At 37.7% G+C, this 15,315-nt stretch overlaps 2 non-coding genes across 2 annotated transcripts; both read left to right on the forward strand.

Moving 5' to 3' along the window:
- The first annotated feature begins 11,167 nt into the window (after positions 1–11,167).
- TRNAL-CAA (transfer RNA leucine (anticodon CAA)) lies at positions 11,168–11,274 on the forward strand. Its single transcript has 2 exons — positions 11,168–11,205; positions 11,229–11,274. It is a non-coding gene; the product is annotated as a tRNA-Leu (tRNA).
- Positions 11,275–12,404: 1,130 nt separating this feature from the next.
- On the forward strand, positions 12,405–12,521 carry TRNAL-CAA (transfer RNA leucine (anticodon CAA)). Its single transcript has 2 exons — positions 12,405–12,442; positions 12,476–12,521. It is a non-coding gene; the product is annotated as a tRNA-Leu (tRNA).
- Positions 12,522–15,315: the final 2,794 nt, after the last annotated feature.

Consider the following 15,315-nt stretch of genomic DNA (forward strand, 5'->3'; position numbering starts at 1 on the left):
CTTTACCAAGCCGAACGCGCCTCATTCCTCTAGATAAGCGTACTTTGTTTTTAGTTTTATATTTTTGTCGCCATATTTTCTCATTTCGCAACGCCCTCTATTTTATAATTAATTTTTTTTCAATAAGCAAAAAATGTGTGTCTTGGCACGTATCGACAGACCACTGTCTCGGGAGCATCTGGTTGACGACACGATCGCATTCCAACCTCGCGGTTCGAATTCTTTGCATTAAAAGTTTAAATTCGAATAGTTCTAATCACGCAGTCGGAACTCTCCGCTAAATTTCGGAATCATTCGTATCTTAAATTATAACCGTACTCAGCAATTGCTTCACCACCGATTCGTGCATCTGTATGTGTTTAATCATGCTTGTATTTAATAATTCGAAAAAAAAAAAACGTTCATATGTTTGTAATTTAATAATATACTACTGTCAGAGTAATTTATTAGACCCTTATTATAACACAAATGTTAAATAATAAATAATTTTTATAATTATTCGTCTTTGAATGAAATATAACTTCTCTCGAGTTGTCTTTGCCTGAAAAGGGGGGGGGGGGAGGTTTGCCGGTGTTACTAAAATTTCAAAAAAGGCACGCGGGCACTGAAAGTTTGAGAACTATTGCTCTTGAATAAAGGACCTTTATCAGATTTCTTGCTTGCTTTATTTTTCTTAGGTTCCCTAGGTTTATTTTTCTTCTATTTTAGTCTCTTTCAAAGCGAGCGCAACATATGAGTCATTGTGTTGTTAATTAGGAGGATATTTTTCAGGATGGCGTCTCGAGTAGTCGATGTTGAGAATTCTGATTTTAGAATTATCAGTCGAGTGTGTTAGTGTTTCGTATCGGGTATTATTGATGATGAATTGTGAATTTAATTGATATGTTTTAGCGATTTTTTATGATTATTCATTGTAATAGTAGTTAATAGCTTGCTGTTATAAACAGTCACTTAATTTTCGTCAGTGCATTATCCAGCGTCAACAGAGTGCTCGATCATCAGAGCAGGTAAGACTTTTATTTCATCTTCAAAAACATTTTTCAGGCCCTCTCCTGTTCCCTGCCCTGTGCAGCACTTGGTGGTTGAAGGGACAAGGCAGATCCTTCCCCCACTTCAAGTCTAGATTTAATTATGGATTCACCATATGAGGATCTCTCTTTCAAAGAACTTCTAGCTATTTTTCGGCAAATTGGTAACATTTTGCACACGAAATGGCCAGGAAGAGTTGAAATTCATCAGGTTATGGAGGTCGAGACAGAAGACCCTCAAACCTCCGAAATTTCTCCTCACAATACACATGACAACGTCACAACAACTGACATAGATTCCAATGATTATCAGGAAGTCAGCAGAAAGAAGAGAAAGAAAGAGTCTATTGCTGCAGAACCTGAATTTGTACCTCAAATGGACACATCAGCACAATCTAGCGCAAGAACAGAGACAAATATACCGACACAGCCCAAAGAGAGGATCCCACCAGTAGTCTTGCGATCTAAGGAGAAATGGTCATTGCTTGCAGAGACGATGAAGAAAAATAACATCAAGTTCTCATCAGCCAAAAACACAGATGACGGAGTCCGTATACAGCCTGAAGGAACAACGGACTACCGCCAGCTCACCAGACTTATGGATGATCATAAATTTCCATACCATACTTACCAACTCAAAAGTGAAAAGAACCTCAAGGTAGTGATCAGAGGATTGGTAGAAAACATAACATCAGAAGAAATAGCTACTGACCTTAGATTACAAGGCTTGGAGCCAATAAAGATTTCTCGAATGTATCGAGCAGACAAGCGTCCCATGCCTCTGGTCTTAGTAGAGATCAGTAAAGATCAGAGAGAAATTTATGATCTTAAAATAGTCTGCAATTTGGTCATCAAGACCGAGCCACTAAGAAGAAAGGCATCGGCTGGTCAATGCCATCGCTGCCAAAAATTTGGGCATTCACAAATGTTATGCAGAGCAGACTACAAGTGTGTGAAATGCGGTGGCAACCATCCCTCGCACACTTGCGTCAAACCAAAGTCCACACCTGCTAAATGTGCGAACTGCAGTGGCCCACATCCTGCTAATTACAAGGGCTGTTCTCTCTATCCATCCAACCTTCAAAAACCTAGACAGGAGTTAATTCAGCCCACGCAGAAAAATATTGTGAGATATGTGCCTGAAATCAAAGCACGAAAAGTTACACCAGATAAATCTTATGCTTCTGTGGTTTCCTCACGTAACACCGAGGCACTCCCTGCAGCTAGCAGTCAAAATTCCTCAGCAATTCTTGCTGCCTCACTAGGGGAGATGCTAATGGCCTTCAGCAAAACAAATCCAAGCCAGGCCGATACCAACAAATTCCTTAGGAATACTCAAGTCATCTTCTCCATGATTAATGACTAATTCAGCTTCAACATCAAATTCTATACAGATAATATTCTGGAATGCAAACGGTCTCAACAACAAAAGTTTGGAATTACAGGAACTTACAGATCATTTACAAATTGATATTCTCCTCATAAACGAGACTCACCTACGTCCCTGCGATAATCCCAAACTCAGAAATTATTCATTACTTAGAAATGACAGACTCAATGCCAGAGGAGGAGGCACTGCCATCTTTGTAAGAAGAAACATCGGCTATAATGAGATTAAGAAGACTAATACATCTAACCTCGAGGAGACAGGCATAGAAATTCATACCAACAATGCAGGCAGCTTAAAGATTTATTCTGTATACAACCCCCCTGGCAAACCTTTACTCCCCTCTGATCTCTCTCAGCTACTAGATACAAATGAAGCAATAATTGTAGCAGGAGATCTCAATTCTAAGCATCCTTTATGGAACAGCAAGAGTTTTAACAACAACGGAATGATCCTCTACAATTTTGCCTTGAAGAGAAATATTGTTATTGCAGGCCCAATCGAGCCAACACATTATGGAGCGATCGGCAGACCTGATGTTTTGGATATTGCTATTTTTAACAATATTTGTCATCAATTTCAACTTCAAGTGGTTGACGAGCTCAGCTCAGATCACAATCCAGTACTCTTAAGTTTAGGGGGGGAGCCTGAGCTCATTCCCAACCAATCTCACACTAATTTTGCAAAATTCAAGGCTAAAATGAACACTATCATAGACTCAGTACCTACTATCTCCACCTGTGAAGAAATTGACCTGGCAGTCAGCAATCTTGAATGTAAAATACGCGCTGGCTTATCCGCAGCTTGTTCTATTTCCACCCCAGCTCAAGTCAACTCACTTCCTGAAGAAATCCTTGTTCTGATCAGGAACAAAAATAGACTCAGACGCCGCTATCACAACACGCTATCTCCGCAAGACCGTCGAGTACTAAATAGAGCATCCAACCAAGTTCGTTACGCATTAAAAGATCACAAAAACCAGCAATGGGAAAGAAAACTCTGTTCTCTCAAAGCTGAAGATAATTCTCTGTGGAAGTTGACTAAAGCTCTCCGTACAGATCGCTCTAACATCCAGCCCATTCACGGAGAAAGAGGTCTTGTTTACAGAGATAATGAAAAAGCCGAAGCTTTCGTTGATGCCCTCCAGCTTCAGTGCCGTCCTAATTATACGCATGCTGATCTGACCTTCATAGAGAGGATACACCGTCGTGTACGCTCTGCGCTTCGGAAACCTTGTAGCTGTGATAATATCTGTCCCGCCTCACCTAAAGAGGTCTATTCAATCATTAGGAAGCTTAAAAACAAAAAAGCCCCTGGTCCAGATGAAATTACCAACAAAACAATTAAAGCCCTCCCACACAAAGCTGTCATGCATCTAGTAGCCATTATTAATGCAATTCTGAGATTAAATTATTTCCCCTCAAGATGGAAACAAGCTGATATATTCCTTATTCTCAAGCCTGGTAAGGCACCTCAAATGACACAGAGCTATAGACCTATCAGTCTTTTATCATGCTTAGGAAAAATCGCAGAAAGAGTCATTCTCAACCGACTTAATGAGGAGGTGAATAAAAATAACATAATTCCGAAAGAACAATTTGGTTTTCGTACCGGCCATAGCACTACACAGCAAATTCACAGACTGACTGAATTCATCACTACAGGCTTTAACTGGAAACAGCATACAGGAGCTATCTTTTTAGATGTTGCAAAAGCATTTGATAAGGTGTGGCACAAAGGTCTCATCTATAAATTAATTACAGCCAACATCCCTCTTTACCTTACCAAAATTATTAACTCCTTTCTACAGGACCGTAAAATCCAGGTCAAGTTGCGCGGAATTCGATCCTCAATGAAAAAAATCACTGCTGGTGTCCCTCAAGGCTCGCTGCTCTCACCGCTGCTTTTTAACATCTTTGTTTCTGATGTTCCTAGCACATCACTAACCACTATAGCTAGTTATGCGGATGATATGGCAATTCTTAGCAGATCTCTTAGGCCTAATATAGCTACTCAGCGATTACAAACTGCAGCAAGAAAATTGGAGGACTGGTTCAGAAAATGGAGAATATCTGTAAATGCCGATAAAAGCACTGCCATTCTCTTCACAAGAAGACAAGCATCTCACTCTGGAGAAGTTAAACTTTTTAACACAGCCATCCCATGGAGATCTACTACCAAATATCTAGGCATTCAGCTTGATAACCGTTTAAACTTTAACTCCCACATAGTTTATGCATGCAAAAGGGCAAACTCTGCAATTGTACAACTCTATTCTCTCCTCAATAGAAGAAGTCAAGTTAGCACTGAAAACAAACTACGGATCTATAAAACAATTATCAGACCATCGTTAACTTACGGATCTCCAGCCTGGGGTCACACTTCCCCCACCAACATCAACAAGCTACAAGTTATTCAAAACAAGTGCCTCCGTATGATTTTTAACGCTCCGTGGTTTGTCAGAAATGCTCTCTTGCACCGTGATGCCGATATTCCAGATATTCCCACGTTCCTCCATAACAGTGCTGCTGCTTATTTTGCCAAAGCAGCTGTTCATCCAAATCAACTCATTCGAGAATCTTCTAACTATGACGAACACGACAGGTGGAAACATAAGCGCCCGAAAACAGCTCTCCTTATCGGTTCAGGTTCCTCCATACAGCTCTAAATAGGGTGAGCCAAGTGCTCGCTAATCTTTAATGCAAGACTATTTCATAGAGACAAAGGGATTGGAGTCCTTGGGACTGATATCCATCATGCCACATCAGTTATCAGTTATCAGCGCAACATACATAATGAACGATAGAGAGGCGCTTGTACATTAATGACTTCAACGCTCGTTAAGCCTAATTCCCATTTTTATTTTGAGATTCGATAGAAACCAAGAAACACTGCTAATGCAAAACTCTACATACTTTCATTTCAATCAAATGATGTAAACAATACTTGCCAGAATAGAATTCTAAATAGAATGAAGTAATTTTTTTTTGTGGGTGTGGATTCTACATTGATTCAGAATCAGTGGCGTGTCAGGTACTTAATAATTACTGACACGTACTAACTTACAATACGTACAATTACGTACAATAGTTATTACGTACACGTAATAACTACTGTACGTACTTCTATTGACAGTGAGGTTAAACAGCTCGTGACACTGATCTCAGTAAGCATTTTCAAACTTCTGTTCCTCATATAAATACGTTTTTAAAAATCTAAAAACAAATTAAATTTTGTAATCACAATTTTCATTTTTTTAAAAATGATTTTAGGATTATTTACAAATATTATTGTGAATGTGCTGTCATATTATAATTTAAACGTAGACTTATCTATGAACCAGAATATTTCCAAATATTATCCATTATGGTACTGCTGAGCTACGATGACTGGCTAATTTAATTCTTGATGACGTCATATGGGCTGTTATAGAAGCTACTGTTTCCGTGGAAAAGTGGAAAGATGATGGCATCTTCGTTTTAATCAGTCAATCAGATAAATGAAACTGTCTTATTATACAGAGTGACACACGAAGTTTGACCTTGAAATTTTTCCTAAGTTTGTTTTTCTTTTTCTGACCTTTAGTGAGATAATAAATCTCACTAAAGGTCAGAATATAGAATAAATAAATAAACAATTCTATAAATAACTGCTGGAAATGAACAATTGTATTCATTTCCAGCAGTTATTTATAGAAACTGTTAATTATTTTTAAAACTTTTAAGTTTAAGATGCTTTCATTTTAAACTGAAAAATTCAGTTTTTTTTTTTTTTTTTGTTATATGTGTATAGAAATCCCACAGGATAACTTGCAGAACCTACAGAATATTAACAATGCGTGAAGGTGAAGAGTTGGTTGAGTACTTTGCGTCCGCATCTCGTGAACTTGGATATTTTCCAGATAAACCTGTTCCCCCCCAAAATGTGAAGTCAGTTAAGAATGACCCGGATGAACATTTACGATACTTTTGTTGAAGTTCCAGAGAACAATTCTATTCGTCTCAAAAAAGTTCCATTTACGAAATATTTTCTAAGAGCGTAATCCATTTGAATTCGCTTCCTACACTGATAATCCAGAGGGACCATTCTGAGGACGTCTTATTTGCAAGTGAGTTAGTCGATCCCACACGGAGCCAGCAGGATTTCTTTCCAGAATAGCAGATTTTTCGTACAATACAAATAAAGTGAAGCATACCTGATTAACGACCATTATGCACTGATTTGACATTTGACATTAATTTCATATTCCCCGCTATCTGTTACGGCTACAGTTAGGGAAAAATTTTATGAGCAGTTTGCTCTCCCTGAATGGGAATAGGGAATTATGTATGGCTACATAAAATTAAAATGACTTTGGGTCTTTTATGTTTAAATATATCCGTTGCATCGTACGCTACAGCTTACTGAACTAGATCGTTGGGATGTATGGACATTTTTAGGAAAACCTTTGTTGCTAAAGATTGTAGGAAAGAGAAAATATATGGAATATTTGTATCTCGATGAAGTTGCTTGGCTCTGACGAACTATGGAGCGTTTAGAATCATTCGTAAGCACTTATTTTGTACATGTTACGGTTTGAAGATATTAGTGTTGGAGGTATAGCTCCAGGCTGGAGAGTCCCATAGTCACTTACATAGTCCCTTAAGTGACTATGGGACGAACAGTCAGCTGGTATAAAAACAATTTGATTCTGATGTTTAGCTTGCTGTTCCTGTTAATTAGGGGGTAGATCTGGGCGATGTCTTTAGATGCCTTTACACACGTAGTCTTCATGTGTTGGTTAAAAGTTAATGTTTTGTCGAGCACGACACCAAGGTATTTTGTTTCTGTCTGCCAAGGAATTTTAGTATTGAATAATAAGACGTCTCCTGGAAAAGATATCGACCTTTTCGTGAAGAGAATGGCTGAGCTCTTTTGGTGATTTACTTGTAGTCTCCATTTGGAGAACCATTTCTCTAACTTTAGAAGGTTTTCTTGAAACTTTTTAGTATCAAGGTGTGGCCAAAGAGATCTGGCTAATAATGCTGTATCATCCGCATATAGGGCCATGATGGATGACAATGGGTTGTGTGGAATGTCTGACATGTATATAGAGAACAGTAATGGAGCCAGTAAGGATCCCTGTGGTACTCCGGCCAGGATATGGCGCTGGGATGAGGTAGCACCATTGATCTTGACTTACATGCTTCTATTCTGTAGATATGAGATATCGGCTGAGATAAGTTTATGTAGCAATCCGAAGTGCCATATTTCGTCAAATGCTTTGGATAAATCAAGGAAAACAGCTCCCGTGTATTGACGCCAGTTGTAGCTGCTGGTAATATATTCAACTATTCTGATGATTTGTTGGGTAGTACTATGGTATTGCCGAACACCAAATTGTTCTTTAGGAAGATTGTTTAGTTCATTTACTGAAGCTTGAATTCGTGAGAGGATGACCTGCTCTGCAACCTTACCCAGGTTGGAGATGATACTGATTGGACGATAATTTTGAGACAGGTGTGTGTCCTTGCCTGGCTTATGTATAGGGATTACATCCGCAAGTTTCCAAGTGATAGGAAAATAGTGAAACCTCAAGATTGCATTTATGATTATGGTCAGGTGCACTACAGCTTTTCGGGGAAGCAGCTTGATCACTTTATTTGTGATGCCATCTGGACCAGGAGCTTTTTTGTTCTTTAAATTTTTTATGATATCATATATTTCAGCAGGTGATGTGGGTGCAAAGTGGTCAGCACCGGTGTCAGGGAGTTTTAATGAGTGTCTGACCTATCTGTGAATTTTATAGAAGTGACCGAAGTCTAAGCTTTCTTATGAAAGTTTGCACTGCTCTTCTAAATATTTTGCTATGGCTTCTGCCTTTTCTACGTCTGTGTGAACAAGATCCTTGTCAGAAAGTATATGGGAAAGGGATCTGCCTTTCTTTCTGATATTTATTAGTGGTTCCCAGGTAGAGTGATCAATAGGTGAGATAGAGGCTAACTTTTCTTCCCATAGTTGGTCCCTGTAAGCTTTGAGTGCATCTCTCACTGCCCCATTTAGTCTATTAAGTACTATTTTGTCTTGTGGCGCGTAAGTGTTGTGAAATGTTTTGCTCTGTTTTTTTCTCTGATCAAGTTCATAATGTCTTCGGGCAGACGACCAGGCTTGAGGGCAGATTTGTAGGAGGTGGCTGCCATTATAGCGAAGTTAATTTGGTGGGTGAGGCTTGTGACTGCGGTTTCAACATCTTCTTTTGAACGTATATGAGGAACAGGTCAAATTAATCCCGGAGTACTTTTGGTAATTTTTCCCGCGATATAAATGAGTGAGAGGAAGGAGACAGGTATTCTTGTTTTCCAAGCTGTAGCGGAATTGGGTTATGATCAGATTATAACTCGTTCAATGATTTTAGGCTGTACTGAAGTTTAATATTTTGCAGGATAGCTGTATCCAGGAGTCAGCAGTGCCAAACGTACTGAGATGAGTTGGTTCGGTGGGGCCTGCCACAACAGCATAGTTTGATCCTATGTAGTTTGAAAAGATGCATCCATTCTTGCTTGTGGTTTTACAATTCCAGGCAGGGTGCTTGGAGTTTAACTCTCCGGCAATAATGATGGACTCTCTAACGCCTTAGATGGCATTTAGATCAGAATGCAGTAGGGTTTTTAAGGGTGGGTTGTAAGCTGAGTAGATTTTCAGTCTGCCAGCCGAGCTAGTGAACGCCTGTGACCTCAAGGTTTGGAGTGTTTTTTACAGAATGGTGTTTGATATAATTTTTAATGAAGATGGAAGTACCGCCGCCTCGACAGTTCAGCCTGTCGGTTCTGTATAGGAGATATCCCCTTATTTCTGGCTGTCCGAGGAGTCTTAGATGTGTCTCGCTTATTAGAATAACATCTGGCTGATATCTATGAGTAAAGTCTTGGAGCTCTAAAATTTTGTTTCTGAGGCCATTTGCATTCCATGCAACGATCTGAAGAAAGAGACTGGAATTAGTTTGTTTCTATTCATCTATAAGTGCTGTGAGGATGGCCTGTGTTTCACGTAGGTATCTTTTAGTGGAGGTTGTTGAAGGGTTTGACATACTGAAGTCTGGTAGCATGTTTGCTAGAGTGGCCGTAATAATAGCGGTCAGGTTTGTAGGTGCTGTTTGCTGATTCTGTTCTGGGTTGACATGTTTGAACGGGCAACATCTGCATAACTTCTTGTTTGCCTTTGGTATACTCTTATTCTTGAAGGCCTCTGATTGTGGCCGCTGAACCTCCGGCTGTGGTGCAGGGACCTCTGATATTCGTGTTCTAGAGGAGGAAGACTGTTTAGCTGTTTCCAAACGTCTGTTCTTCGGTCTTGACTGCATCCAGGGCCGCATTTAGACTTGCTGAGGCCCTAAGTTATACAAAACCCAGAGCCCCCGCGCCCCCTACTGTTTTGAATGACATCAGCTGGTCTTTTTGTTTTTTTATTTGAGGCCCCGGCAGATTGCGAGGCCCTAAGCTGTAGCTTTTTTAGCTTATACGTAAATCCGGCACTGACTACATCCCTTATAATTGGCTGGATGACGGCCATCGCAGTTGGCACATTTAGCCGGGGTGGTTTTCGGGTCTGTACAGATATTGGTTTGGTGACTATCCCCACTTTTCAGACATTTAAACTCAGCTTTACACAGTTTCTGGGCGTGGCCAAACTTTTGACACCTGTGGCATTGCCAGAAGATGCTCTTTTCCGGAGTGGCTCTGGTGTGATGATGAGCCTGCAGATTAATTTTAAGTTGCAAATATTTTTGCATATGTTGTGAATCTCTACTAGGACTAACGGCATAGGAATCTTTTCAGATCTATACATCCTGCTGACCTTTATAGGAGGCAGATCCTGTAAGTTAAGAACAGCAGCTATCTCTTCTGGATCAATGTCTTCACAGACGCCACGGAGGACGACCTTTAATTTTTTTCTGAACTCAGTGAGAATGCATGGTGCCGAATACCTTTGACGACCATTTCCATTGTTAATTTTCTATAATATTTTTCGTTGCGGGTTGTATCTTGATATCCTCATCCACATTTTTGGCCTTTGTGTAATCAATTTGTAAACAGTACATTGTAGATCTTAGAGCTGACCATCGGCGTTTTTCTCTTCTTGTGTGTGCGCGGGCCTCTAAATCTGAGGGAGTAGAGATCACTGAGTCCAACTGTTCCTCCATTTTAGCGGCATCTTCACCTGTGACGCTTGCGGGGGAAACGTATCTTAAACTTTCACCTTTCCTGGCCAGTTGTTATTAAGCAGCTCACCTAGTCTGATGAATTCACGATATACTTCCTCAAATATCGTCTCATCTATTTGTTTTTCCATGTCTGTTAATGTGAAGTGTCAGAAGCTAAATAAAAAAAATAAAAAAAACGCTTACCGTGCAGTGTAGTTTGGCCAGTATTTTCGCAAACCTTCGAAACTCATCTGCAACAAATATCACGTACAAAACTAAAATCACAATTCATCAAAACTCGACTCAATTGCAAATTCCCAATCGGACCAATATGCACCAAACAAACTCACACCAGCTTATCTCATCAATATCCTTTGATATCCTTATTTGCTGATATTGTCACTTCAACTAGCAACTCTGCCACATTCTGTACTGTTGCCAGTTAGTGACGAGTTATATGAGTATACCACGGACTTTATCTTTCCACGTCCAGAACTAGACCCTTCAGGAAACCAAGCTACGTGAGGTTCAATACTACAGTCGAAAGAGCTGTCACGAAGTAAGATGCAACGCGTCAGGATGGCCGAGCGGTCTAAGGCGCAAGACTCAAGGATAATTTCCTTTCGACTGTGAATTCTGGTCTACGAATGTGGGCGTGGGTTCGAATCCCACTCCTGACAGATTTTTTTTTTCTTTCATTCTTTATTTTCGAATACTGGCATTTCTATAACACATAACTAGTCTTATTTGTGGATCTTTTTCCTTCATTCATTCATTATTGGTCATATATTTCTACAAATACAGCCAAACTCCGCTTAATGTTTCTCTCTTACGTATTTTCAAAGCCTCGAAAAATGTTGATTTGTTAAACGAACGCAAACTCTCTCAGCTAGAGGACCCAGGCACAAGAGCAAAGTATAAATAAGCACCAATACACCATTTACAAGGACACAAAATGCTGTACTTGATGTGGTAAATTCTGTCTTGCGAGATGTTACAGTGATTCCGCATCACTTTCATGCAGTTCTTGCAATTTATGCATTTTTACATTGCAGTGAACATTATTATATCATGAAGAGTTCGTTGTGCTCCTCTGGCTTACGCTGAAGTTAAGCAGCACTTCATGCTGACTTTAATAAACATTCTTGAAACTACTGTAAAGAAATTTTTGTGTTCATTTTTTCTATAAAATATAGCTATTTTTTGTTTCTTTTTACATTTAAAAATGACTGGGAAAAAATTGTCTCCAGCTCTTAGTTCATTATTTGTCTTTTATTACCTTCTTATGAAATCGATAAAAAAATAAAGCAACAAAAAAAAAAGAAAAGAAAAAACTAAAGAAAGGATGAATGAAAAAAATTTAATGTACCGTTAATGTAGAATCCTATAGAAAATGTTTTTTTTCTTTCTTGTGAATTTTGCATTGATTGGGCATCAATAGCGTGGTAGCTCTCACTGGTGAAAATTTCCGCTGTTGGACGTACTGCTGACATTTTTCAAACTTCTGTTCTTCAATCTAAATTACGTTTTTTAAAGTCCAACAACAATTATATTTTGTAATAAAGATAATTGTTTATAAACATCGAGAATGGTTTGTGTTGATCTGGAGCAAGTTATTCTGATCGTGCTATCGAATAGTATCACATATGTTGGCGAACTCTCTCTTGTTATTGTACGCATTCTTAATGCTTACAGCTAGAGTGCTTAAAACTCGAGACGGAGATGCACTGCGAAATATGATTAATATTAATAAAAAAACATCATTTCAGTAATTCACACAGTAAAATTTTTACAGCAAAATCATACTGTTGTCAGGATGGCCGAGTGGTCTAAGGCGCCAGACTCAAGGTTTAATTTCCATTCGGGTAACCTGACTGTGAATTCTGGTCCACGTATGTGGGCGTGGGTTCAAATCCCACTCCTGACAGTAGCTTTTTTTTTTCTTTCTCTCGCCCATCTCAGAAATCCTATCTTCATAGTTGCACAAATCTTCGAAACAGCAAACAAAACTTTTTAAAACTGAAAAAGAAAAGTCCTTTCTTGTTTGTTTTGAAGGAAGGAAAACGACGTTATTTTCCATCAAATGTGGTAAAGAAAATAAACAACAAAAAAAGAAATAAACCACAACAATACCTCGTTTATAGTACATGAAACGTAACTTTACAAATTACCTACCAATGCTGCAAATGTTACGGTGATTCAACATTAATTGTAAAAAATTCTTGTTCGTTGTGTTTATACTGTTGCAAAACGCTTGTTTATATTAAAATTGCTCAGCACAGTGCATTAATTTCACAGGCATTCTTAAAATGACTGATAATAATAATAATAATAATAATAATAATAATAATTAACAGGCACAATTCTCTTCAGGAAATAAAAGCTTTGAAATCTGCGTAGGTAGAGCTTTACTAACTTGACCTCCAAGATAACATGCAGTAGCAGTTTTTTTTTTAAATATAGTTTTCGATAGTTTGCTTTGGAATGGATTATTAATTCTCAGTACTAATTAATTTTATTTATTTTTTTTTCACACTACTATCATCAGAAACCTCTGAATTGTGTTCACTGGCTTTACTTTTTTTTTCCCTTTTAGCGCTCTCTATTTTAATAAAAATATAGTTATTCTTATATCGTTCTTATATTTTTAACGAATTCTTCTTTTTTGTATCCTTTTTTAAATTTGCATCCATTTTTTAACAGACAGTTTGTAATTCTGTTCCTCTGTTGCATGGCAAAATTTTTCTTGCATCGAATGGGAAGCCATTTCTTTTCAAAAACGTGAAAGTTGTAATTTTAATATATTTTTTATTATTTACACTTTTTAAAACAAAATGGAAAATGGGGAAAGCATTCGAATCACTCTCCTGAGAACAGGTATTCTCTTCTACTTCATGCATTACTTTTGGGGAGAAAAAAAAAGCGATTTTTTATATGCTGAATTTCGTTTTATGCTTCTCCTTTTATATTAAAAAACCTTAAAAAATAAAAAATAAACTACGTTTGAAAATCAAGCAAAATAAAAGGAGGATATAAACAATACTTTATTCACAAATTATACAGTATGATGTCCCGGATGAAGTCAATTCCATTCACTGTACGTTGCTTCATCAGTTTCATTGCAAATGTGCTCTTCATAATAATAATTAAACTCTTAATTAACCCACACTTCTTTCAGAATGCTCTCTCTCTCTCTCTCAGAGAAGCTGAACTTCATATCGATGCCTTATTGGCTGCATGTTTAAAAAAGGATGAGGACGAAGATATTTGCATTCGAGTTCTTCGATGTGTTGTCTATTTAGTTCTTTTATTTGTTGTTTTATTTAAAGTTCAAAATAATTTAAATTTTATAGTGGTTATGTACGTTACCAATTTGCATTTCTCATATTCTCTTCTGTTTAAAGTCGTCTAGAGTTGGGTTGGAAAACAGAACGGTTAGAATTAGCTATGAATCTCCTTTTTAGTTCTTCATGACGTCACATATGGTGTAAGCGGATCTGTTGTTTCCTTGGAAACATAATGCCAACTAAGTAAATCAGAAAAAAAAACAAAAGTTATTTAGAAGAATATGAAATTTGATCTGGAAACGTTTTCGCCTAATATATTTTTGTTTTAGTGATTTAAGTGTGAAAATAATTTCCATTACTTTTACTTTCAAATCACACGTTTGATTCGATTCACATTCAAAAATTAAAAGTTAAATTTTTAAAAATAATAATTAATTGATCATCTTACACTGTGGCCTTTCATCATCGCACCGCTGTACTATATTACGCTTCTACAGAGGCCACATCGTTTGATTTTAATCTAGAAATTATTGAACAAAGAATAAAAAAAAAAAAAACCAACTAAACCATACTATATTCAAATATTACAAACATTTACATAACATGTGTTAAACCAAACTGACAGCAAAAAAAAAGTGCGAATATCACTCGCAACATATGAATGCAGAACTACTCATGACCTCCAAGCTATACACTGAATTGCGTAAGAATATTTATATTAAACATTTTGCATGTATCTGACAGATCAGCTGCGAGCGCCTGAGTGTTAAGGTCCGTGAAGATCATCTCTTTGGTATAACCAGAACCCCGGATGTTTGAATATGGCATGTCCAAATGTTAAAATAGTGGATACGATGCATTATTATTATTACAAGGATTTTAATTAGTTTTTTTTTCTCTCAGCGTAACTGGAATTCTGGGGCTATAAATGATAATCAAAATAGGAATATTGATACAACGAAAATGCTAATAGGATCGGCATAAACGTTGCTAACATGAAACTCTGTTGCAGGTGTTATATGCAGCAAATAAACATAAAATCATCCCTTCCTAAATTAATAGATTGAGTTAAAAATAAAATAAATAAAATAAGTTACGATGTGTTGTGAGGGTGGCCGAGTGGTCTAAGGCCTCAAAGTTAAGGATCTTTTTGTGTAACAAGAGTGTGAATTCGGGTTCACGAATGTGGTCATGGGTTTGAATCCCAAACCTGACAGTATCGTTTTTTTTTTTTTAACTCATTCCTGTTAAAATTTTTAAGTTGATATTCCTACAAATTTTAGAGACAACAATAAAATTTTCGAAACTGAAAATTGATGATTCGATCTATAATTACATGCTTCGCCAGCATGGAGCCACACCGCTGACACTAATATCGTGAAATTACAGCGAGTTCAAAACAAGTGCCTTCGTATGATTCTGAACACCCATAGT

Source organism: Typopeltis vanoorti, chromosome 17 (assembly GCF_054136105.1).
Source record: "Typopeltis vanoorti isolate ZY-2024b chromosome 17, IOZ_Tvanoo_1.0, whole genome shotgun sequence".
Lineage (NCBI taxonomy): Eukaryota > Metazoa > Arthropoda > Arachnida > Uropygi > Thelyphonidae > Typopeltis > Typopeltis vanoorti.